Source organism: Helianthus annuus, chromosome 4 (genome assembly GCF_002127325.2).
Source record: "Helianthus annuus cultivar XRQ/B chromosome 4, HanXRQr2.0-SUNRISE, whole genome shotgun sequence".
NCBI lineage: Eukaryota > Viridiplantae > Streptophyta > Magnoliopsida > Asterales > Asteraceae > Helianthus > Helianthus annuus.
In genome coordinates this window covers 76,624,575-76,650,553 of record NC_035436.2, presented here as the reverse complement: position 1 = coordinate 76,650,553, position 25,979 = coordinate 76,624,575, and the positions used below count along the sequence as shown (strand labels likewise).

The 25,979-nt window shown below is 37.6% G+C and overlaps 1 long non-coding RNA gene across 2 annotated transcripts; it reads left to right on the top strand.

The window, feature by feature from the left end:
* Positions 1–6,648: 6,648 nt before the first annotated feature.
* LOC118491289 lies at positions 6,649–15,386 on the top strand. Of its 2 annotated transcripts, none has more exons than XR_004891146.1 (3): positions 6,649–7,484; positions 8,758–8,815; positions 14,611–15,386. It is a non-coding gene; the product is annotated as an uncharacterized LOC118491289 (long non-coding RNA). The 2 variants fall into 2 exon arrangements; XR_004891145.1 differs by having other exon boundaries at positions 14,597–15,386.
* The last annotated feature ends 10,593 nt before the right edge of the window (positions 15,387–25,979 follow it).

The following is a 25,979-nucleotide window of genomic DNA, read 5'->3' as shown; positions in this document are numbered from 1 at the left end:
ACTGAACTTGTGCGACGCAAGTCTAGTGACTAACGTTAAGAAAACGCGTATAGGTTACGACGTTAAATAAGCAAACCCGGTGAAGTTTACGACGCACAGGAACGCAAAGTTGTGAGTTCATGCTCCCCCTTTTCTCTTAACTGTTTTCAGTTTTATAACTTCGGGGGTGAAATACATGTTACAGATATTTTTATGTTTAACAAATGGTATGATAATAAAAAGCACACTTGGTGAGAACGAGTACCAAGTGTGTAGCGATATAAGAATACAAGAAGCGCACTTGGTGAGAACAAGTACCAAGTGTGTTGTGAAATAAGAAAACGAGAAGCGCACTTGGTGAGAACGAGTACCAAGTGTGTTGTGAAATAGGAATATGAGAAGCGCGCTTGGTGAGAAACGAGTACCAAGTAGGATGCGCTATGAAAAATGATGCGAGGAATCGTGTCACGAATAGGGTACAGAAGCACCATTAATCAACAATATACCTAGACCGCAGAACAAAAGGTTAGATCTAACGGGTGCCGGGCAGCCACACTCTCGATGAGGGCGAGTATCGAGTAGTGCTTTTGTGTCTCAGAATATACCAATTAAATGCCTAAGGTTTGGTGACTTCCTATGTCGTGTCACATGTTAATGGCTTTGCAACCCATTAACAATCCTGATACATACAGGAATACTTAATTTACATAAAAACTCATACCATTCTAAAACTTGATGAATAACTTGAGTACGTGGGGTACTCAAGAAAAGCATGGATTATACTTGAGTACGTGGGGTACTCTAGAAGAATTTGAATCATACATAAGTACGTGGTGTACACATGAAACTGGATTTTATGAAAACTCGATTTATTCACAAAATATGTTTTCATACAAAGTATACAAAAGTGCAAAACAAAACGGCATGAATTCACACCAACATTATGTTGACGTTTTTCCAAAACTCACATGTATTTCAGGTAACTAGGATGGATGTGCGCGGGGTCTCACTTATGCTCGTGGATGTCGCTTGTGTTTGTCTTTAAATAAAGTGTAAACCTTTTAAGACAATGTTTTATGTTAACTCGCGATGTAAACGCTAACTTATGATTTCAAATTATGGTATTTGAAGTTATTTTCATGAGCATGTAGTATGTTTACCTTTCGTATGCAATGAGAACCTTTCATGATCACACCTCGTGCTTCCGCCGCAGAAAGGGGTGTGACAGATTGGTATCAGAGCTGCGATTGTAGTGAACCAGGATTCCTTCTCGAGTCTAGTCTACAATCTCTAGGATCCTATCACGAAAACAATTTTCAAAGAGTTTTCATTGCATAAAACGTCCCGCGACATCCACTACCGGAAACTGACTACACGAGTCTAGAAAAGACACTACGAGACTTAGGGTGCACAGGAGTAGCACTTGTCTTAACTGAGAAATTACGTGCAATTATGTGTGATAATTAGCATATACTAGATGTAGAATGTCACAGGTATATGTGACTTTACCTGCAACGATGGCCCATCTGAAGGAAGAGATACGAGGATGAAACGAACTGTGCGGACTGTGCAAGGAGTTACGTAATTATGGATGCATACATAATTATGGAATTCAGTGCACAGAAATCACAGCAAGTCTTGTCACGTATAGATTCCCTCAGTACAAGCCTACTAAGTACTCTGCTAGAGTAATAATTATTTGATGTTAATTATGTGGTATATACCTGTGAATATATACTACTACTGTCCAGTATGACGACGTCAAAACAAATGCCTAACCCTGCTGTGTTATGTTCTGTCAGAACATGGCACCCAGGAAAGCTGTGAATGCTCGCAATGATGATCAACCTCCTCCTCCCCCACTACCAAAAACTGCTGAAGAGCTGAACGCTCTACTGGAGGAGAGAATCTCTGCTGCTATCGCCCAATACGAGGCGAACCGTACCCAAGACAGTGGAGGGCCAAGTAGTGCCAGGCGTAACGGACATGGAGATTCGTCCGGTGGAAACGCAGTTCAAGGCTGCACCTTCAAGCAGTTCCTCGACTGCAAACCTATGAACTACGATGGCACTGGAGGAGCAGTAGCCTTTGTGCATTGGACGGAAAAGACTGAAGCCACAATCCGCATGAGCAAGTGTACCGCGGATCAGCAAGTCACCTTCGCTACTGGGCTGTTTGTCGACGAAGCACTGACATGGTGGAATTTGCAAGTTCAAACGCTGGGTGATGAGGCTGCGTACGGCATGACTTGGGATGAATTGAAGGAGAAGATGAGAGAGAAGTACTGCTCTCGTGCCGAACTCCAGAGGTTAGAGACAGAGTTCTGGCACTTGACTATGGATGGTGCTGATATCACTGGGTATACTCGAAGGTTCCATGACTTGTCTAGGGTGATTCCTTACATGGTAACCCCGGAATTTAAGCGCGTTGAACGCTACATTTGGGGTCTGGCCCCAGAATTTCGTGGCATGGTAACTTCAGCTAAACCCCAAACAATCACCGAGGCTGTAACTCTGGCTGTCAGCCTTACTGAAGATTGTGTTCGTATGGAGAAATTATCGCTGAACCCCACTGAAAAGACCGTGACGCATGCCGAGTCGTCCGGTGACAAGAAAAGGAAACATGCGAACCTGAATCAAGTAACTCGCAACAACAAGGGTTCCAACAAGAAACGTGACACCAACCCCTCTAAGGAGGCAAAGACTTCGGCCAAAGGATACCAAGGCACCATGCCTAAGTGCCAAAAATGCAAGTATCATCATGATGGAGCTTGTCGCATTCCAAGGTGCGACAAGTGTGGTAGATTGGGTCATCGAACAGAAGACTGTTGGAGTAAGGGAAAGAATCAAAATGGAAACGGTGCTGGTAACAAGAATGATAACGGGAAAGGGCAGAACCAAGGATGCTTCAAGTGTGGAAGCAACGATCATTTCATGAGAGACTGCCCAAAGAAAGACAATGCTCAGGCTCGGGCATTTGTGATTGGAGCAAAGAACGCACGCGAGGACCCTAACGTGGTCACCGGTACGTTTCTCATTAACAATCACTTTGCATCCATATTATTTGACACTGGCGCCGATTATAGCTTCATGTCTGTGGAATTTAAACGCATACTCGGAATAGAATCTAGTAGATTAGAAGTTCCATATTCCATAGAATTAGCCAATGGAAAACTTGTTGAATCGGGCGAAGTTGTTAGAAACTGCACACTCGAACTTGGTGAGCGAAAGTTTAGCATCGACCTCTTACCTATTCAATTGGGTAGCTTTGATGTAGTAGTCGGAATGGACTGGCTGTCCAAGAACAAAGCTGAAGTCATTTGTCATGAGAAAATCATTCGCATCCCTTTGGCGAATGATGAAACTCTCATCGTGCATGGAGAAAAACAAGACGCGCCTCTAAGAATCATCAGTTGTATGAAGGCACATAAGTGCTTAAGGAAAGGATGTGTTGCCTTCCTAGCACACGTAATAGACAAGAAGGCCGTGGAGCCGAAACTCGAAGATATTCCTGTGGCGAAGGAATTTTCTGAGGTGTTCCCTGAGGATCTGCCAGGACTACCTCCGCAACGACAGGTCGAATTCCGTATAGACTTGGTTCCGGGAGCTGCTCCTGTAGCCAAGGCACCGTATAGACTTGCGCCATCCGAAATGCAAGAACTATCTACACAACTCCAGGAGTTGTTGGATAAAGGATTCATAAGGCCAAGCTTCTCGCCATGGGGAGCTCCAGTTTTGTTCGTGAAGAAAAAGGATGGAACCATGCGGATGTGTATCGATTACAGAGAACTGAACAAGCTAACAATCAAGAATCGGTACCCACTACCGAGGATTGACGACTTGTTTGACCAGTTACAAGGGTCAAGCTATTATTCCAAGATCGACCTTCGGTCTGGATACCACCAGCTGAGAATCCAAGAGGAGAGCGTACCAAAGACTGCATTCAGAACGCGCTATGGGCATTACGAGTTTCTTGTGATGCCATTCGGGCTGACGAATGCACCAGCGGTCTTTATGGATCTGATGAACCGCGTATGTAAACCATATCTCGATAAATTTGTGATTGTATTTATCGATGATATCCTGATTTACTCACGAGCGAAGGAAGAACACGAGCAACACCTCAGAACCATCTTGGAACTACTGAAAAAGGAGAAACTTTATGCAAAGTTCTCGAAATGCGAATTCTGGATTCGCGAAGTACAATTTCTTGGTCACGTTGTGAATGAGAAGGGCATTCATGTAGACCCTTCCAAGATTGAAGCAATAAAGAATTGGGAAGCTCCCAAAACCCCGACTGAAGTTCGGCAATTTTTGGGCTTAGCGGGCTACTATAGGAGATTCATCGAGAATTTCTCGAAAATAGCTCAGCCGCTAACTGCCCTTACGCAGAAAGACAAGAAGTATGACTGGGGTGTTAAACAAGAGGAAGCTTTTCAGCTACTCAAAAGCAAGCTATGCGATGCACCGATATTGTCACTACCCGAAGGCACGGAGGACTTCGTGGTATACTGCGACGCTTCGCGACAAGGCTTGGGTTGCGTGCTCATGCAACGCCAAAAAGTCATCGCTTACGCTTCAAGGCAACTGAAGGTGCACGAAAGAAACTATACCACTCATGACCTGGAGCTGGGCGCAGTGGTATTCGCCTTGAAAATCTGGCGGCACTATCTATATGGTACTCGATGTACAATCTTCACAGATCACAAAAGCCTGCAACACATATTTGATCAGAAGGAATTGAATATGCGCCAGCGGCGATGGGTCGAGCTGCTAAATGATTACGACTGTGAGATTAAGTACCACCCAGGAAAGGCAAACGTTGTAGCAGACGCATTAAGTCGAAAAGAAAAGGGTAAGACCCTAAGAGTTCGAGCGTTAGAAATGACCATTCGAACAAACCTCACTGCATGCATTCGTGATGCACAACAAGAAGCTCTTAAAGGAGAAAACCGTAAAGCTGAATACCTCCGAGGTGCATTGAAATACATGGTGCCAAACGAAGAGGGAGCTTTATACTTCAAGAAGCGTATTTGGGTTCCACTCTATGGTGGCATACGAGAAGTCATCCTTAATGAAGCCCACAAATCGAGATATTCGATCCATCCAGGATCGGACAAGATGTATCAAGACCTGAAAGAGTACTATTGGTGGCCGAGACTCAAAGGCGATGTTGCTGTCTATGTTGGAAAATGCCTAACATGTGCTAAGGTTAAGGCTGAATATCAAAAACCGTCCGGTCTACTACAACAACCAGATATTCCCGTGTGGAAGTGGGAACAAATCTCGATGGACTTCATAACGAAATTACCCAGGACCCCGAGAGGGCACGACATGATATGGGTAATAGTTGATCGGTTGACGAAATCTGCGCATTTCCTGCCAATCCGAGAGAAGGATAGCACTGGAAAGCTTGCAGAAATATACTTAAGAGAAATTGTGGCACGTCATGGAGTTCCTATCTCAATCATTTCAGACAGAGATGGACGCTTTGTCTCAAGAATCTGGCAATCATTTCAAGAAGCCTTTGGATCTCAGTTAGATCTAAGCACGGCATTCCATCCGCAAACAGACGGCCAGAGCGAACGGACTATACAAACGTTAGAAGATATGCTTCGCGCATGTGCCATGGATCTAGGCGGCAGCTGGGATACTCACCTACCCTTAGTTGAGTTTTCCTACAATAACAGTTATCATACAAGCATAAAGGCCGCGCCGTTCGAAGCTCTGTATGGTCGTAAATGCCGATCGCCCTTATGTTGGGCCGATGCCGGAGATAAACGTATGGTTGGTCCTGAACTTGTACAAGAGACAACCGACAAGATTACGCAGATCCGAGAGCGCATTAAGGCGGCTCGAGATCGACAAAAGAGCTACGCTGATCCGAAAAGAAAATCAGTAGAATTCGAGGTGGGAGACAAAGTGTTGTTAAAAGTCTCACCATGGAAGGGCGTAGTCAGATTTGGAAAGCGTGGAAAGCTAAATCCACGATACATCGGACCATTCAGAATCTTGAAGAAAATTGGTACCGTGGCGTACAAGTTGGAGTTACCGGAAGAACTTAATGGAGTACATGATACGTTTCATGTATCCAACCTGAAGAAGAGTCCAACACAAGAAAACGTGATCATCCCGATGGATGAAGTGCATATCGATGAAGCCCTCCGATTTACAGAACAACCCGTTGAGGTTACTGACTGGAAAGTCAACAAGACTAGGAGGAGCAGTGTGAAGCTTGTCAAAGTACGTTGGAACTCTAAGCACGGACCCGAGTACACGTGGGAACGTGAAGACCAGTTCAAAGAAAAGTATCCCCACCTATTCAAGAAGACTCCTGCGAGAGTTAGTTCAACCTGAATTTCGGGACGAAATTCTTTTAACGGGGGGAGACTGTGACAACTGGCACAAAACCGGTAACTTCCGTACACTTTAATTATTATTTAATGACTACAATTATGTGCTTAATTGTCAGCAATGTCTGAACATATGTTAAACAAGTGAATTCATGCACGTTGTATACTACAAAATACTGCTTTATGCATAAACGAGAGCGTTGCGTCAAAAATACTAATAAACTCACCGGTAAGACACACTGTGTCAACGGAACTGCAGAAAGCAGTCAGACAATAAAATTGAAGCCTAGGTGTAGGTCCAATAATAAAAATACATTAAAACCCAAGAGTACATACAAGGGTTAATATATATACATTGCGAAAGCAAAAATAAGCACTAAAAAGCACCCGAAGCGCACTTTAAGTGCAAAAATTTACATAAATCAGCTACAATCAGCATTTTGGCACTGAAATATTATGCAAAAATGTCGTTTTATTATCCAGAATATTTCCCTAAGTGTTGGGAATTGAAAGGGTACAAGAAAGGTACTCAAAAGACACTAAAAAGCGTAATTTAGCACTTTAACGAAACGGTGTCTAACCGAACAACCGGACTTTACCCGGAATATGAAAATATTGCCATAAACATTATTTGTCTTTTTCTGAGCCAGTTAGGGTCCCCGAATACCCTAGCACCCGTTATAAATTACAACACACTAGTAATTTAATTTATTTTCCTAATAAACAACTATCACTAACTATGTAGTTGAAATTGAGCCAAAAGCCCCACCCTACATGAACCAATCGGTTCCCATGTAGGGGACACCACCACACAATTTTGGATATTATATTTAGGGATGTTTAATATCTTGGATACATATTGTCTTGTGGTTAATTAAAGATATTGGTTTATAAATTAAACCATGAGGCCACCCTTATCATTCATTTCAACAAACAAAATTTCATTTCTTTCTTTCCTTCTTTGATGCTCTCGGCCGAATACCATAGTCCACCCACCAACACTTTCAATTTTCCATCTTGCCATCCCACATACATATCAAGGTGCTAGAGTTCACATAAGGAGACCCGGTGCTTACGGAATCGCAAGGACCTCACCACAACGCCATTAACCACCTATTTTTCGTCTAGTTTCTTCCCTAGCCTCGAGCTAGTAGTAAGTGTTCTAAAACATCCTATTGATCTTGTCTAAAGTGGTTAATAAGAGATTTGTCGGATAAAAATTATGAACACTAGAGACCAAAACAAAAAGTCTACTAAAAATAATAAACTTGGTGGTTAATGAATGAATGTTAGTGTAAAACTTATGGAACTTGTTTTGTTATGATTATTTATTATTGTTGGATGCTAGTAGGGGAACGGATCGTCATCTAACCACGCTAGGTCATGTTCATGGAACATGAACTAGCACTATTTTTAGTGTAAAAATAACTAGATGACGAACCCTTTCACTCAATAACATGAACTTGCGTAAAAGTAATTTTTCTTTTAAAATGAAGTTCTAAACTAGTAGATCTAAATATCTACAAGTGGTTTTTCGGAAGAACCAAGCAAAAATATTAGTGTTGTTAAAACCCGGATCTTATCCGAACTAAAAGCGTTTTTAGTAAATAAACAAGTGTGTGGACACTTGTGTCACCAGAAAAATTTAACAAAGAAATATTTTTGCGAATCTCGACTAGAAGTTGTGAGACTTCATAATCTTTAAAAATAAAGTTTTTAAGAAACTAAAATTATTTTTAAAGATAACGAGACTTACTAAATGTGCTAGTAAGTTACTACACATTTTTGTAAATATTCAAGTTCATGAAATGGAGAAATTAGTGATTATTGTTGACGATTATTGTTGATAATTGTTGTTGATGATTGATGACGATTTAAAAGAAAATAAACACATGTTTTGAAAACATGGGAAACCTCCATTTTTAGGGGAAACTCTGTCAAAATTTTATAAATTTTGACACTTAGAAAAATATAAGTTTTTGAGAAACTTATTCCCTAAAAATGTATTTAAGAGTTTTACCAAGGTTTCCCTAATTTTTGGTGATAAGAAATGAGGATTTCTTCAAAAATAAAAGTGGATATAAATATGTATATTTTTGAGAGAAAAATATATATTATTTTATCACCAACTTTTGTGCTAAGTGTATATAGTATGTGCTATACGTGCTAGCGTATTAAGACGTAAAAATACACTAAATACTCATGAGGAGTATAAACATGAAAATTACACATACAATATACAAGACACATAATTCGGGTGCAAAGTGCAAAACACAGGATACTTATATTAATTTGCGAAAATAATATAAGTAAGATACTTAGTTAAAAATATGAAATATTTTTAACACAACAATACGAATACAAAAGTGAGTGACTGAACTTGTGCGACGCAAGTCTAGTGACTAACGTTAAGAAAACGCGTATAGGTTACGACGTTAAATAAGCAAACCCGGTGAAGTTTACGACGCACAGGAACGCAAAGTTGTGAGTTCATGCTCCCCCTTTTCTCTTAACTGTTTTCAGTTTTATAACTTCGGGGGTGAAATACATGTTACAGATATTTTTATGTTTAACAAATGGTATGATAATAAAAAGCACACTTGGTGAGAACGAGTACCAAGTGTGTAGCGATATAAGAATACAAGAAGCGCACTTGGTGAGAACAAGTACCAAGTGTGTTGTGAAATAAGAAAACGAGAAGCGCACTTGGTGAGAACGAGTACCAAGTGTGTTGTGAAATAGGAATATGAGAAGCGCGCTTGGTGAGAAACGAGTACCAAGTAGGATGCGCTATGAAAAATGATGCGAGGAATCGTGTCACGAATAGGGTACAGAAGCACCATTAATCAACAATATACCTAGACCGCAGAACAAAAGGTTAGATCTAACGGGTGCCGGGCAGCCACACTCTCGATGAGGGCGAGTATCGAGTAGTGCTTTTGTGTCTCAGAATATACCAATTAAATGCCTAAGGTTTGGTGACTTCCTATGTCGTGTCACATGTTAATGGCTTTGCAACCCATTAACAATCCTGATACATACAGGAATACTTAATTTACATAAAAACTCATACCATTCTAAAACTTGATGAATAACTTGAGTACGTGGGGTACTCAAGAAAAGCATGGATTATACTTGAGTACGTGGGGTACTCTAGAAGAATTTGAATCATACATAAGTACGTGGTGTACACATGAAACTGGATTTTATGAAAACTCGATTTATTCACAAAATATGTTTTCATACAAAGTATACAAAAGTGCAAAACAAAACGGCATGAATTCACACCAACATTATGTTGACGTTTTTCCAAAACTCACATGTATTTCAGGTAACTAGGATGGATGTGCGCGGGGTCTCACTTATGCTCGTGGATGTCGCTTGTGTTTGTCTTTAAATAAAGTGTAAACCTTTTAAGACAATGTTTTATGTTAACTCGCGATGTAAACGCTAACTTATGATTTCAAATTATGGTATTTGAAGTTATTTTCATGAGCATGTAGTATGTTTACCTTTCGTATGCAATGAGAACCTTTCATGATCACACCTCGTGCTTCCGCCGCAGAAAGGGGTGTGACAAAACTAGGTACCGATACCGATACCGGAACATGTCGGTTAGGTATCGGTACGATACGGTATCGGTATTATACCGTATTTTGAGAGTCGGTATCGGTATAATACCGATACCGTACCGTACCGATATTGAAAACGCCAAAAAGTGGATACCGATCGGGATCGGGATCGGTACGGGATCGGTACGGGATCGGTATGGGATCGGTATTCGAAGGCATATGCTCATCCCTAGCGCACTCTTATTGGTTGATTTTTTAGTTTGTCACTCTCAAGTGTTTAACCACTCCTTACACCCTTAGATGGGTTTGGATAATGAGTCAAGAAGGGTTTGGATTAAAAAAAAAGTTGGAGAGGTAATGGGTTAAAATGGGTTTGGGATAGGACGGGTTTAGTTTAATATAAATTTTGGGTAAAGAAGAGATAAAAAATAATTAAATAATTTAAAAACATAAAATAAAAATTACAAAAAAAAATTAACAAAAAATTCAAAATTTCTAAAAAAAATTGATTTTCGTTCTAAAAAATAAAAATAAATTCTAAAAACCTAAAAAATCTAAAAAAAAAATTAAAGATTCTAAAAAAATAAAGAAATTGTAAAAAAAATTCAGAAAATTCTAAAAAGTCAAAAAAACCTAAAAAATAAAGAATTCTAAAAAATAAAAAATCCTAAAAATACTAAAAAAATCCAAAAAATAAAAAAACCCTAAAAATAAAAAAATAAAAAAAAGTTCAAAATATAAAAATTCTAAAAAAATCCTAAAAAATAAAACAAATAAAAAAATTGTAAAAAAAATTCTAAAAAGTCAAAAAAAATCTAAAAAATAAAGAAAATTATAAAAATCCAAAAAATTCTAAAAAATAATAAAACCACAAAAAATCCAAAAAATTCTAAAAACTCAAAAAAATAAAATCCGAAAAAAATTCTAAAAAATCAAAAAAAAATTCTAAAAAGATCAAAAAAAATTCTAAAAAATCAAAAAACTTCTGAAAAAATAAAAAAATCATAAAAATTCTAAAAAATCAAAAAAATATAAAAAAATCTAAATAAAAAAAATCTAAAAAATTCGAAAATTTTTTATTTTTTTTAATTTCTTGGATTTTTTAGAGTTTTTATGATTTTCATGATTTTTTAGAACTTTTTAATTTTTTTTGAATTTTTACGATTTTTTGGAATTTTTGGATTTTTTAGAATATTTTTATTTAAATTTTTTTTTGATTTTCTAGAATTTGTTTGTTTTTTTTTTTAGTTTTTTTTGGATTTTTTTGAATTTTTATGGTTTTTTAGAATTTCGTTGATTTTTTAGATTTTTTAGGTTTCTGTATTTTTAGAATGTTTATATTTTTTTAGAATTCTTTTGATTTTTTAGATTTTTTTATTTTTAGAATGTTTATATTTTTTTAGAATTCTTTTGATATTTTAGAATTCTTTTGATTTTTTAGAATTTTTTTTTTACAATTTTTTAGAAATTTTTGGATTTTTAGAATTTGTATGATTTTTTAGGATTTTTTTTTTTGATTTTTTAGAATTTTTCAGAGTTTTTAGAATTCTTTTTTGATTTTTTAGATTTTTTTATTTTTTTTAGAAGTTTTTGGATTTTTTAGAATTTTTTAATTTTTTAGAAATTTTATATTTTAAATTTTTTTGGATTTTTTTATAATTGTTTTGATTTTTTAGAATTTTCCGGATTTTTATATTATTTTTTGTTTTTTTAATTTATTTTTAATTTTTTTTATTATTTTTACACGAAGAACGACCTTAGAGTACTAGGTCGGCAATTGGTGAAGTCGCAGTTGTGAATAGATATCTACGAGTAGTAATTAGTTTGGTGATTTTATTTTATACCCATCCCGACCCGCTTGGGTTTTGTCTCATACCCGTCTGACGTACTCCACCACTTCATAACCCATCCTAACCTAGTGACTAATTTTGTTTGGCCCATCTTAACCCATCTTAAAATTTAAAATACCCATATTAACCCAAAATGAAATGAATGGGTTTGTTTTACCAGGTCTAGATTAATATCATCGATGAACTACAATGAATATGAATTGTTTTCTCGATGTATGTATTTAATTCGAATTAAAAGTTAGTGATAATCGTTGTTTGTTTAAAACTAGTAAAAGTTAGTGATAATCATTGTTTATTTAAAACTAGTGGGATTCTCTCGCGCTTCACTGCGTGCTTTGGATCAGTATTGGTTTGATTCACTACAGCACCGATATGATACCGATACTCATCATAGCAATCATACGTGTGTTACATCGATTGAAAACCATAAAAATGAATATCTGCACCGGTACCGGTGGTATTACTTCGGTTCGTTACGGTACTAGTATGGTACCTCCACTCAATATAGCTTACGATACCAATTTTATCAAATTGGTGTTGTTGAAAAACTATTTACCAAAATGGTGTTTTTTTCTACAACTATCTTGTCTCTTATTTCCTTACGATGTGACAAATGGCAAATAACCGGTGATTCTGTACAAGCTAATCACTATTTTGTTTACATAATCTCATGCATTTAGCGTAATTTAATTACGTAACTATGTCGTTTATTAGATAAAAGTGTTAGGACAAGAAAACAATGCTAAACATATGTTGGTTTTCGTCGTATTTCGAAACCAATCAAACAATGTCCTAAAAGTGTTGGTTGAAAGTGCGGCGCGCACTATTCACGGTTACACTATTCATGCCAGCAAACCGTGAAAACAAAACGAAACAATAAAAAACGACACACGAACAACATGACTGAGTCCATATACATAAGAAAACACTAATATGAAAACATATCTTGCAAAAATATAAGACTTTCCGGAACAACGCCCTAAATACTAAAACGTTCGTTTCGCTAAAAATATGACAATTGTAACTCGTCCGAAACTAAATTTTATCATTTCTTGAACTTCGGAATTATGACAATTGATGACATATACGCTAGAACACTTTGGGAATATCATTGTAGTGTCCAAAATAACAAGCTTCCGTTATTATATTGCTCTACACCTAACTTGTCCGTTATCGACCCGGAAGACTAGTAAGCGGTATTCTCGTCACAAAACAACCAAACAAAGAAGCTAGTGAACTAGTTAAGCCTATTTTTGGACTCGGAATCATTTCACGCATCGCTTGACGGTGAGATAACAACTTGCGACGAAGTTTCGTCGGTACGACGCAAAAGTGCCGTAAACTAGCCGACGACCAAACAAAAAGCATCTAAAGCATCAAAATGCAATTTCTACTAGTTTAGTGAACTAGTTAATGTCGATTAACATTCCGAATCCCTAGTTACCCCTTACTGGTGCAATTAAACCCCTAATCACCATACTTTGATTAATTACCAAAATATCTGGATTTTTAACACTTTTATAAAAAAAGTTACACTCCCCCCCCCCTCCAAATCAAATTCGGTCAACAATGTGGGTCCCACCCACTTGATTTTTTTGTTAAAAAACTAGAGATTATGTGTATGGTAAGTATGATGAAAAGTAAGGCCATATATTTTGAAAAGATGTGAAGATCATTTTATCATTTCCACCATTTTACATCATTCAAGAACACAAAAACCTTCCTATCATCCTCCATACTCACGGCTCCAAGAAACCACACTAAACCCACCATAAATCATCATTAATCACCATAAATTACCCACATTTAAGGCACATTATGGTCATTAATGCAAGATTTAAGCATGAATCATCATTAGGAGCTTTCTTGGAGCTTAACCTTCTTATTATTCTTCTTATTTGGCTTGTGCAAAGTTGTAACTCTTCTAAACACCATATTTAAGCTTCTTGTTACTAGTAGATTACAAAAGTACAAGTTGATCATCTTAAAAATTAATAAAAATCAAATCAAAAACCCTAATCTCAAAGCTAATAATATACTAATCTAAACTTTTTATGTGGTTAATTGAGTGGATTAGTGTATCTAGTTGATGAAATCATGTTCATTATATTGATTTTGTTAAGATTGGGGGTTTAAAGTTTAGAGATTTTTACATATTTCCCCCTCTTAAGCTGTCTTATTACATATTTACCCAAACCATAAAATCAATTACATATTTCTCCTTTTTTTTGAGAAATTACCCAACTACCCTCTTGATAACCCATATGCGTAATAATTAAGCATCTGCGTATAAACTCAAACCCTACACAATCAACAACAACGATGTTTTCTATTCCCACCAAAACGTTTCAGTTCTTGTTCATCTTCTTCATCAGGTATGTTTCTACAAAATCGAATCTTCATCTTGGTTGTTCAAAATATCGAATCTGCCATCATATAATTCTCTGTTTTCGCATCTGCTTCTTCTTAATGCTAGTTCAAAAAAAACGAATGTTTACTAGGGTTTATCGCACTGTGACTCAAATTCAGAATGGAAGACACCCTTTAATTTTGTATTTTTTTTTTAATTTTGGGTTTTGTTTTTCACAAATGAAGTTTGTATAGTGAAAATGCATCGCCAGTTTCGGAAAGGAAGTGGTAAGGTTAAGTTAAAATGTATTTATTAGATGTTATATTATGGTGCAATTTATGGATGAATTTATGAGGGATTGAAGAGTGACTTATTATGTTAGGAAAATGCCTTACATACGATGGCCGTTCCTTTGACAATAACAAATTTTTATTTATGAATGTGTTAAATGAGCATGATTTATCATAATAGACTCATACAGTTTGATGTAAAGCCTTGGATTAACAGGTCAAGGTTGACAGAATGTGAGTAGAGACAAACACCATGCTCCGATGTGGAACGAGTTCAGCTGCAGCGCATTTCGAACTTATTACGAGACGTTACGCTTTCCTCTAGGCCTGATAAATGGATCTGGAAGCCAGCGAATGACGGTTTGTTCTCGGTTACATCCTCTCGAAAGCTGCTATCTAGGTTCGCGGTTCCATATTATCCTTTCGAATGGGTAAAATGGGTTCCCAAAAAAGTCAATATTTTCGGGTGGCGCGGGGTACAAGATTGGCTGCCAACATTGACCGGGCTAAAGAAAAGGGGCATGACACAAGGATCGGCAGTTTGTAAGCTATGCGGTGAACAAGAAGAGGATGCGGATCATCTATTTACGGGTTGCTATCTGGCGTCAATATTATGGCAAAAGGTAAGCATTTGGGGACGTGTTGGGGAATTTGGAAAGCGAGAAACAAATGCATTTTCCGTGGAAAGCGTGTTAATATAGATACAATATTTGGCGAGATGCAAGCAAATACTTTCCTGTGGACGAAATGCAGAGCAAAGCAAAGAACTTTAAATTGGAGGAGCTGGGCATGTTTTGCTGTAGGAGAGTAGATCACTGTATGTTTTTTTGTTTTTTGTTTTCTGTCTATACTTTTGGTGATTATGTAAAGGTTTGGTCTAGTATCTAACTAGCCAATATGTACTGGACAAATGCTTGGTGATGAATGTGATTGGAATTTGTTGTTAAAAAAAAAGGTCAAGTTAATTCAAAATACATTTTTGGTGTTGTCCTGGATTTAAGTTCATGATATTTTGTGATTACTAGTTTGTCTATCGAGCCATTAGTGTGTTCATTTTAGTGTTTTAAGGTCTTGTATGACAGGAGGTTCCCAACTAATTTAAAGGGAAAATTGTATTGTATGAGCGGTTGATTTCGAATTTTTGGTTTCGTATTTATTATGAATGGAATTTATGTTTTTGAACGGAAATTATTATGAACGGAATTTATGTTTTTATTATGAGTATTATGGTTTGTGTGTATTATTTGACAAACGTAACAAGTAGAAGAATTAAGGTGATAATACATAAATTGGGTAAATATGTAAATATTTATTTACTAGTTCATTAAGGGTAAAATAGTCATAAATAAGAGTCATTTTAATGAAAAGGGGAAATATGTAATATATATCAGTTAGGGAGGGGAAATATGTAATTGATTTTATGGTTTGGGTAAATATGTAATAAAGCAACTTAGGAGGGGGAAATATGTAAAAAGCCCTAAAGTTTATATTTATGATGATCTTGCGATTTGTTTTATGTAGTATTTTAGATTGGTGTTAATCTAGCCATGACACACTTAAAAATGTGATTTAAACATTTATATGTTTAATCCATACAAGATCATCAACTTCAAAGATCATGAGTATTATGTATATGAACTTGGATTAGTGCTTTTTGAAAGATAAGACATGAAATAATCATGATTCAAGACTTGTTAAAAACACTAATAACTTGGTTTTATTTAAAAACAAGTTTATATGAAAACATCCATAAAAAGTGTGGTTTAAAAGTCTTGAAAAATTGATAATAAACTTGAAAAGTAGTTAACTTTAAAGTCTTGAAAGTTAACTTAAATAATCCTCATGAGAAATCTTTGAAGGAATATGTGATTACATGTGGTAAATATGATTTTGGTGATACTTGATGATTTAGTGGTGATTTGGAAAATTGATTATGGTTTAAATGCGTTTTTATAACGTGGGAACGCCATAGTTTTAGGGGAAACTATGACGAATTTTTCAAAAACTCTAATCGGGATTAAAAATGGGGTTAAAGGGTGATTAACAAAGTTAAATGCGATTAGTGGTCTTAAACGTCATTATGGAAGCTTTGATGAAAATGGTTAAGTCTTAAATATTCAAGAGTTCTTATGAATTTGAATATATATTTTCACAAAAATAAATGGGTGAAAATAATAACCATATCTAATAATAATTTTTGACAAAAATTATATATTTTGGAAACTCATCAAGTATATGTATTTTGTACTATGTGTATGTACTTGGATACATTTAGGGTGATCATAATAATACACCCATGATACCAAGAGATACTTGTATGAAACAAGTATAAAAAGACACAAAAATACATATACATGTTTCATACATGTTCCCAAAGAAATGCAAAGAAAACGGATATAAATAAATCCTAAACATATTATACCCATAAGCAAATAAACGGACGAATAAACAAAACGGACAACGGATGAGCTCACAAGAAATATATATTAAGCGATCACAACGACGTGTCTAATAATATATTTTTAGACAACCGGGCGAATATATGTAATATATCACCGATAACAATACCGGAAAGTTGAGAGAAAAATACAAAAATTTCTAAGTATTCTTTAATTGAAGAATGAACATTATAAATTTTACATACTTAGTAATTTTTACAAAATGCAAGATTATTAAACATATGGACTCCTAAAAATCGAGTTGGGCTAGGCCCAAATTACTAAAATACAAGGGCTAGGGCCCAAAGATAAAAAAATTAGGCTAGGCCCAAATTGCTAAGATACATGGGCTGGAGCCCAATGATAAAATATTTGGGCTAGCCCCAAATTGCTAAGATACATGTGCTGGGGCCCAATGATAAAATATTTGGGCTAGGCCCAAATTGCTAAGATACATCAGCTAGGGCCCAATGATAAAATATTTGGGCTAGGCCCAAATTGCTAAGATGCATGGGCTGGGGCCCAATGATAAAATACATGGGCTAGTACCCAAATTACTATAGAAACGTGGGTTAAAGCCCAATGACAAAGAAACGTGGGATAAACCCAAAGACAGGGTTTAGTCCCAATGACATAGGTTCGGCCCAATGACACGCGTGCGAAGCATGAGGACATGTGCAGGGCGAAGCCGTTAACATATAATTCAATACATATAAAATATATGTAGGCACCTATGAAATCTATATACATAACAAGTGAACGAACAAACTACCAACACTCTAAAATACAAAGTTGTTCCAAAATGACCAGTGAAAACACAATAAGAATTCAAGATGAACAACTAGTATGAGGTCCGATAAGACCTAGGGTCTAATAAAGTTAGTACGCGTGTAGTTTAATCACACATACGGACGCTCACTACGATATCACAATACATGGAATGCAAAATTGTGAGTTCATGTCCCTCCTTTCAATAATTTCAATGTTTTGTTTTTAAAACAATCGAGGGGAAATACATGTTAAAACTACGGGTATGTTAGCCATGGGTTTAGATGATAACACGATTAATGTACGTAAGTAGGATGATGACATAGTAACCATTAATCACTTAGTGACCAAGGTGCAAAAGGTGTAGATCTATTGAGCTTGAGACACGCTCCACTCCTGGTTGGTATACCCTGGAGTGCTTTTGTGATCCCAGAAATGTCAAAGTTGTCTCGGTTGGTTGCGTACTTATGGTATATAACGTCAGGGGGGATCGCTACCCACTGATAGATCCTTAAACTACATAAATGCTAATAACATACAATGATTTCATTACAAGAATACAAATATTTCATATGATAACAATAACTGCATGAACTCGCTCAACTTTTGTTGACTTTTTAAAACTACATGTATTTCAGGAAACAAATCTTGAGCCGGTATACACTACGGGAAACGGGAAAGTCAATGACAACGATAGCCGCTTTTGGAGGGTTTGTCCTTTATATCCCAACCTCGTATGGGTATATAGGGGACAAAACCTTACTATGTTTATGTTAAAAACAAACATTTGTGTTGTGTAACATAACTTAAACTATGTCATGTTTATCGTTGTGAACGTTGGTGAACTTGAAACTATGTTGGAAACTTGTAAACTTTGTTTGGAAAACAATATATCTATGGCAATGTTGTTGTTTATTATGTTTACACATTTTGATGCAATGATTACCTTTCTTATGTCACACACAATACGCTTCCGCTACTAGCATGGTGTGACATACGAAACCGAGACATATGGCAGGAAGCTCTCGAAGACCCGACAAGTCGCCGGAAGGAGAAGACGAAGGGTTCACCACCGGAAGACAAGGTTTCTTCTATGCCAACCAAGAAGACCCCGCCATTACCAAGTTCTTTGTCACAAAACTCCCTGAAACATGCAACTCCTTCGACCTTAAGGATGTCTTCAAGGATTGCGGTCGAGTAACCGGTTCATATGTGGCTAGGAAAAAAATAAAGAAGGAAACGTCTTTGGTTTTGGCAACATGAAAGACGTGGCAGATAGGAAAGAGATGGAAAAACAACTTAACCAGATTAAGATGGGAGGCAAAAAAGTTAAAGTCAATATATAGCCAAATTCACTCGTGAAAACCCGGGTACAAGGAAAAAACCGACGAAACCCAAGCCTACCAAAAGCAACCACCTTCCTACCCTCCGCAAAACTTCCAACCAAAACAGATGCCTGATGCAGGAAGATTTTTTCAGCCTGGGATTGGGAGAACCTATGCCGGTGTGCTTATGAATGAGGTGGCTATAATAGAAAAAAACCATGGAGATTGAACCGGAAACTGATGCTTTCAACCTAGGTCATGGTAAAGCCCTCATTGGCACCACTATAAATTTTAAAGTTCTAAGAACCCTCCATATTCTAGTCAAGGATGTTGGTTTCAACGACCTAAGCATACAATACTTGGGTGGATACAACCTTCTAATTGCTTTTGACACCAAGGAGGAAGCTACTGATTTCCTTTTCAATAATGAACTCTGGCAAGACTGGTTTTGCAGACTCGATGTTTGGGAGGGGCAATCTCTCCCCTACAACCGAATTGCTTGGCTTAAGATTTACGGGGTCCCATTGAACCTTATGTTGCGATCGACTATTAACAACATCGGCGCTCAATTCGGTAAACTAATTCACCCATCCCAATTGGATGGGAATGAGGCGAATCTCTCTTTTGAATGTGTGGGGGTTTTAGTTGATCACATTGGTAGAATCTCTGAAACAATAACATTGAAGTGGAGAAACAAGGTGTTTAAGATTTGGGTCGATGAGGAAAGTGAGGAATGGATTCCGGATTGCCTAGAAAAAATTCCGGATCATAAGGTCGAAGAATACAGGTCAGAAGATAACAATTTCCGTCCAGTCACTAGCCTGGAAATTCTCGATGACTTCCAGACTTATGACGATAAGCCGGCCGATGACCGGTCGATGGACGGGGAATATTCCTCGAAAGATGAAACATTGGTTGACGAAACGCCGCTTGGAAATCCAAACGACGATGTTGGTATGAATCCGATGGTCAGTGCATTAAATCCCCCCGTGGTGGATGCAAGGAAAATGTCTCGAAACCGCTTCCTGAATGTGATGGGTTTTTTCAAAATGAATTTAATGTGGGGGGAACATCTATGGAAGGATTATTTGGTGGAAAATTGGTGGGTCCAGCTAAAAAGAAGTCCAGAAAATTTAGACTAACGTCACAGCCCAATAACTTATCCTCTCCTGTGGGCTCCGATGGGCCTAGAGCAAAAAAGCGATCAAGATCTGATGGGGCATATGTCATGACAGAGATATCCAAGGACCCTTTTAATTTTAGGTTTCCTGAGATAAAAGGGAAGACAAAAGTAAGCGACGTTCTCGTGGTGTGTGAATTCCCAAATGTACATGACTACATCCAGGATATCAACTCAATCACTAAACCCATCCAAGAACTATTGGAACCTGTCAGGAACATTATCTCATATTCGCATCAGAGTTGGAATCATCAACCCTCTATAATTCATAATACAGAGATCACTGATGTGACTTTACTGAACGATATCGGGGATGGTGAACCAATGATTAACGAAATTGGGGATACAATAATTATTGGACAGAGCATGGGCATTAAGCTTGGAAACCATGAATCTATGGTAGCACAAGAGATCAGGGACGAAGGAGCTGACATAGCGGTGCAATGAATTTCCTCAGCATCAACATCAAAGGTGCCGGCAACTCCGATAAGGCAAATTGGATTAGTCGGTTAAAGAAAGATCATGGGATATCGCTTATTGGTATTCAGGAGACAATGTTTTCATCAGGTAATCGCATTCAGTTTTCAAAATTTTGGGGAGATTCTAATTTGGAGGTCGATTGGGTTGACGCTAATGGGCGTTCAGGAGGTATTGCCACTCTTTGGGATCCATGCCTGATTTTTTGCACTGATACTTTTAAAGACCAAAATTTTCTCATGATTACTAGAAATGTGATGGGGATTGACGGGCTGGTGAATGTAATAAATGTGTACGCCCCACAAACTTCGACCGGAAAACGTGAACCGTGGAGAGCAAAGTTTCGTTACTTAAACAATCCACGGGAGGTTATTGGGTGATTCCTGGAGATTTTAACTCTGTTCGCTTTCCAGAGGACAGGCGAAACTCCAGGTTTGATCCAGTGGCAGCAGGGCTCTTCAATAATTTCATTCATAGTGCTAACTTGTATGAATATATTTTGGGTGGAAGAGTGTTCACTTATAAAACTCCGGACGGGTTAAGGTTGAGTAGAATCGACCGAATTCTCGTTTGTTATCAGTTTTGGAATAAATGGCCAACAGCCTCGTATCGGGTTCTCGCTCGTGAATTGTCTGATCACAACCCGGTTTTGCTTATTTCTGATGACTGCAATTTCGGTAAGATTCCATTTAAATTTTATAACTCATGGCTAGATTACCCGGATTTGTGTGACTTGATAGCAAAAGTGGCTTCTGAATTTCATCATAATGGACCTCCGGATATTGTGTTGGCAAGTAAATTAAGATCTATTAAATGGAAACAAAAAAATGGGTCAAAGAAAATAAGGAGCTGGACTCGGTGTGTTTGAAATAGGCTAAAGCCAAGGTCAAAGAACTAGATGCGATAATCGAATTATGGGACTTATCTGATGAAGAACGAAAAACCGGGTTAGAAGCAAAGAAAGTGATCGCAGAAGTAAATGAAGCAAAATTACTAGACCTTAAAAAAATCACGGGTTCGTTGGGCGTCTATCGGGGATGAGAACTCGGCCTATTTTCATGGATGTATAAATAGCCATATCGGTCGAAGCAGGATCAACAGTTTAACAATTAACAATGACTGGTGCATCAACCCCAAGACCATAAAGAAGGAGGCTTTAAATTTTTTTGCAAATCGCTTCAAAGAGCCCTCTCGCATCCGACCTCCGTTCTATTGTAGACATATTAAAACTCTATCGGCTGAAGACAACGATTTCCTAATATGTTCTTTCTCGAGATCTGATGTAAACGATGTTGTATAGGATTGTGGGGATGACCGGGCACCCGACCCGGATGGATTCAATTTTAAGTTTATAAAGCGTTTCTGGGAATTTTTGGGCGACGACTTCTATAACATCCTTCAGCAGTTTCACGAGACTGGATCTATTAGCCAGGGGTGTTCCTCAGCATTCATTACCCTCATCCGAAAGCAAACAATGCTGCTAATTTGAATGAATTTTGCCCTATCTGCCTTATCTATTGTATAAGTAAAGTAATCTCCAAAGTGTTAGCTAACCGTGTAACACCCGTCTAATTACTACTTGAATTTAATAAAAATTCATACGATTTAAACTAAAAGATGTCTAATTAAAACATAAGTTCCAAAACAAAGTTCTAAAGATAACCAAACATTAGTCAACTACTGACTAATTCAGATATTCATAAGTTGTTTAGCAAAATGTTTACATCCGAAAACATTGTCTATCAAAGTTAAGATAACACGGAAGCTCAAAAGTGTGTGTTCAGTTCTTTAACAACTTGCTTGACCGTCATCCGTAAGATTCCCAACATCACCTAAAGTCAAACCATCCAAAATGTTAGTTTGACAATGAATTTAATCATACAATCAAGTTCTAGCATCAAAACATGAAAAACAAAATAAAATTTCAAAAGTAATCCTGCCGCGAGTCGCTACAGGTACCTATCATTCTGTTACGTACCGCGGCAGCTGCCGCCTGTCGCGGAAGGATCAAAAGATCCTGTCGCGTGGTGCGAGTGGAACAGTTTTCCAGCAGATGCAGGTTTTTGACCTGCATTTGCTGCTAGTTCCGGAAACTCAGATTTTCAACTTCAAATGAGCATAACTTTTGACTCGTAAGTCCGTTTTAAGTGATTCTTTTTCCTATGCTTCTGTAAATTCAATACCAACATGCCTATTACGATTATCATACCGAAAATTTGATTTACGGGCCGAACGCCTAACAGTCACTTATGCAATTAGCCAACCCGTTCTAACTTTACTCAATTAGCTACTATTTAACTAGTGAGCCTATGGCACCTTATACCCAACATCCGGGGCTTATCGTCACCGCATTTCTTTACCAATCTCATGGCTTAATGCTCTTGTGATTGTTGTCGCCATAGCTAACTATTAAAACACTAATACGACAATTTACACTTCTAATAGACCCGTTGGCTCACCTTGTGGATTCCTCCAATATGATAACCACCAAACGGTTTCTTTTCACTCTAAGCCTATTAATTCAAGTAACGATCATGATCGCTACCATCAACACAATATTTATCCTACAATACAACTATACATAATTTAACAACAAATTGCTTAATGTAACAGGTCAAGTTACATACCTTTAGTGCACGCCCTTCAAACGCAAATCGCCACCGGCTTGTCCACTTGACGCTCCGGTATCTTTTCCTATGGAGTTCAATCATGATTCGTTTAGAACTCCTTTTCAATCATATATTGCATATTTTGCCAAATCATCACAATCATGCGTTTTAACTTTAAATTTCAATTTTCGAGCCTTCTTTGGGGCATTTTTACAAACACTTAACGGGCAGAATTTTACATCTTTTATTTTCTAATTCATGGCTTGCTACTTAGCCTTGATTAACATCAATTGAGCTATTACATATAGAATTACGCATCATATTTTCAGAAATCAGTTTCTATGCAATCAATTTACACTAAATTAGCATTCTACACCCTAGTGTTCATCATTTTCTCATAAAACCCATGAATGACCTTCAATGCACTCATGAAATTTCCAGAATTTAGGCATGATTTCAGATGTTATTGTCTAGGTTTTTACTCATAGAGACAATATCATCTCTATTCTATCCGAATAGCAAACATGCAACATCAAATTTCGGATTTCCCAAATTCATGAGAATTTCAAACAGAGAATTAACATCAAATTTTACATACCTTACAACCCCCTTGCAATGGGGATCAGTAATCTATGCTCGATTTTCGATTTTAACTTGGTTTGTGCCTTCAATTTGAGAGATTAGTGAGTTGTTAGGGTTTTGAGAATGGGGGTCGCCCTTCTCCTGCTTTGATCGAACAAGGCACCTCAATGGTGTATTTGTTTTTTTTTATTTTTATTAAACTTAATAATATAAGTTTAGATTTTAACAACATAGGCCCCTCCACTTTTATTTAGTTTATATCTTTGGCATTTTAAATTCATTCATGTTTTAAAACGGGATAATTAACTAACTTGGTTATTTATTCCTAGTTAGCTCATTCTCGTTTATCTTATACTTTATATAATGCTAATATAAAGCCTTTTTAAATTTCAGGGTGTTACAAGTCCACCCCCCTTAAAATGGTTTCGTCCCTGAAACCAGAATACGTACCGAAAAGTGTAGGATATAGACATCGCATCTCATCTTCGGACTCACATGTGGTGTCCGAACCTTTCCTATGCTCCCACTTGATCTTGACTTGATCGAATTGTTTGTTTCGCAAGTTCTTAACCTTTCGATCTAGAATCTCTAATGGTCTTACCGCATAGTTCAGGCTACTATCCACCTCGATGTCGTCGTGGTGGATATACGCTGTTTCCTCTGCTAGGCATTTCCGCAGTTGTGACGCATGAAACGTGCCATGTATCCCACTCAACTCTTCCGGTAGCTCGAGGCGATAAGCTACTTTGCCAACTCGTTCGATGATGTTAAATGGCCCGATAAACCTCGGGCTTAGTTTCCCTCTCTTTCTAAATCTAATAACGCCCTTCCATGGGGAAACCTTCAACATAACCATGTCGCCTATCTGAAATTCAATCGGTCTTCGTCTTTTATCAGCATATGACTTCTGCCTATCTTGGGCTGCTTTCAAATGAGCTCGTACCACTTCAATCTTCTCATTGGTGGCCTGAATTACATCTGTATGGGCCAATTCGCGTGGTCCCACTTCACCCCAACACACCGGGGTTCTACACTTTCTACCATACAGCTTCTTGTAAGGCGCCATGCCGATACTCGAATGGTAACTATTGTTATATGAAAATTCGGCCAAAGGTAGATAAACATCCCAACTTCCACCGAAGTCGATGATACATGCCCGTAACATATCCTCTAGCGTCTGTATTGTTCTTTCACTCTGCCCATCCGTCTGAGGATGGTAGGCGGTGCTAATGAAGAGTTTCGTTCCCATCTGTTCTTGAAAATCTTGCCAAAAATTTGAAGTAAACTGGGTATCTCTATCCGACACGATGGATACCAGTACTCCGTGACGTGCCACTATTTCATTTGTATATACCTCGGACATCTTTTCCGAAGTATATGTTTCACGTATAGGGATAAAATGTGCACTCTTCGTCAATCTATCCACAATCACCCATATGGCATCGAATCCCCGAATCGTTTTAGGTAGTTTGGTCAATAGGTCCATAGTAATATGTTCCCATTTCCAAACCGGGATCTCCAAAGGTTGTAATTTCCCATAAGGTTTCTAGTGTTCCGCCTTGACTTGTAAACAAGTCAAGCACTTCTCCACATATTTCGCCACATCCCTCTTCATTCCGGGCCACCAATAATTTTGTTTCAGATCATTATACATCTTGGTCGCTCCCGGATGAATAGAATATCGAGATTTATGGGCTTCATCAAGTAATAGTGCCTTCACTCCACAAGTATTTGGAACCCATATTCTTCCGGATCGAGTCTTCAACCCGTTCTTTCCATCTGACAAATCTTTTAATTGGCCGATTATTCGTTCCTTCTTCCAGTTCTCCTCTTTTACTGCTTCTACTTGTGCTTCTCGGATACGTTCAAGTATACCCGAGGTCACCACAAGCTACATCGACCTTACCCATATTGGGACATAGTCCGCTTTTCTGCTCAGAGCATCCGCCACCACATTTGCCCTTCCGGGGTGGTAGTGTATTTCACAATCGAAATCCTTCACCATTTGCAACCATCGTCTCTGGCGCATATTTAACTCCTTCTGATCGAAAAAGTATTTTAAGCTCTTGTGATCGGTGAATATGGTACACTTTACCCCATACAAATAGTGCCTCCATATTTTCAACGCAAACACCACTGCAGCTAATTCGAGATCATGCGTGGGATATTTCTTTTCATGTATCTTTAATTGCCTCGAAGCATAAGCT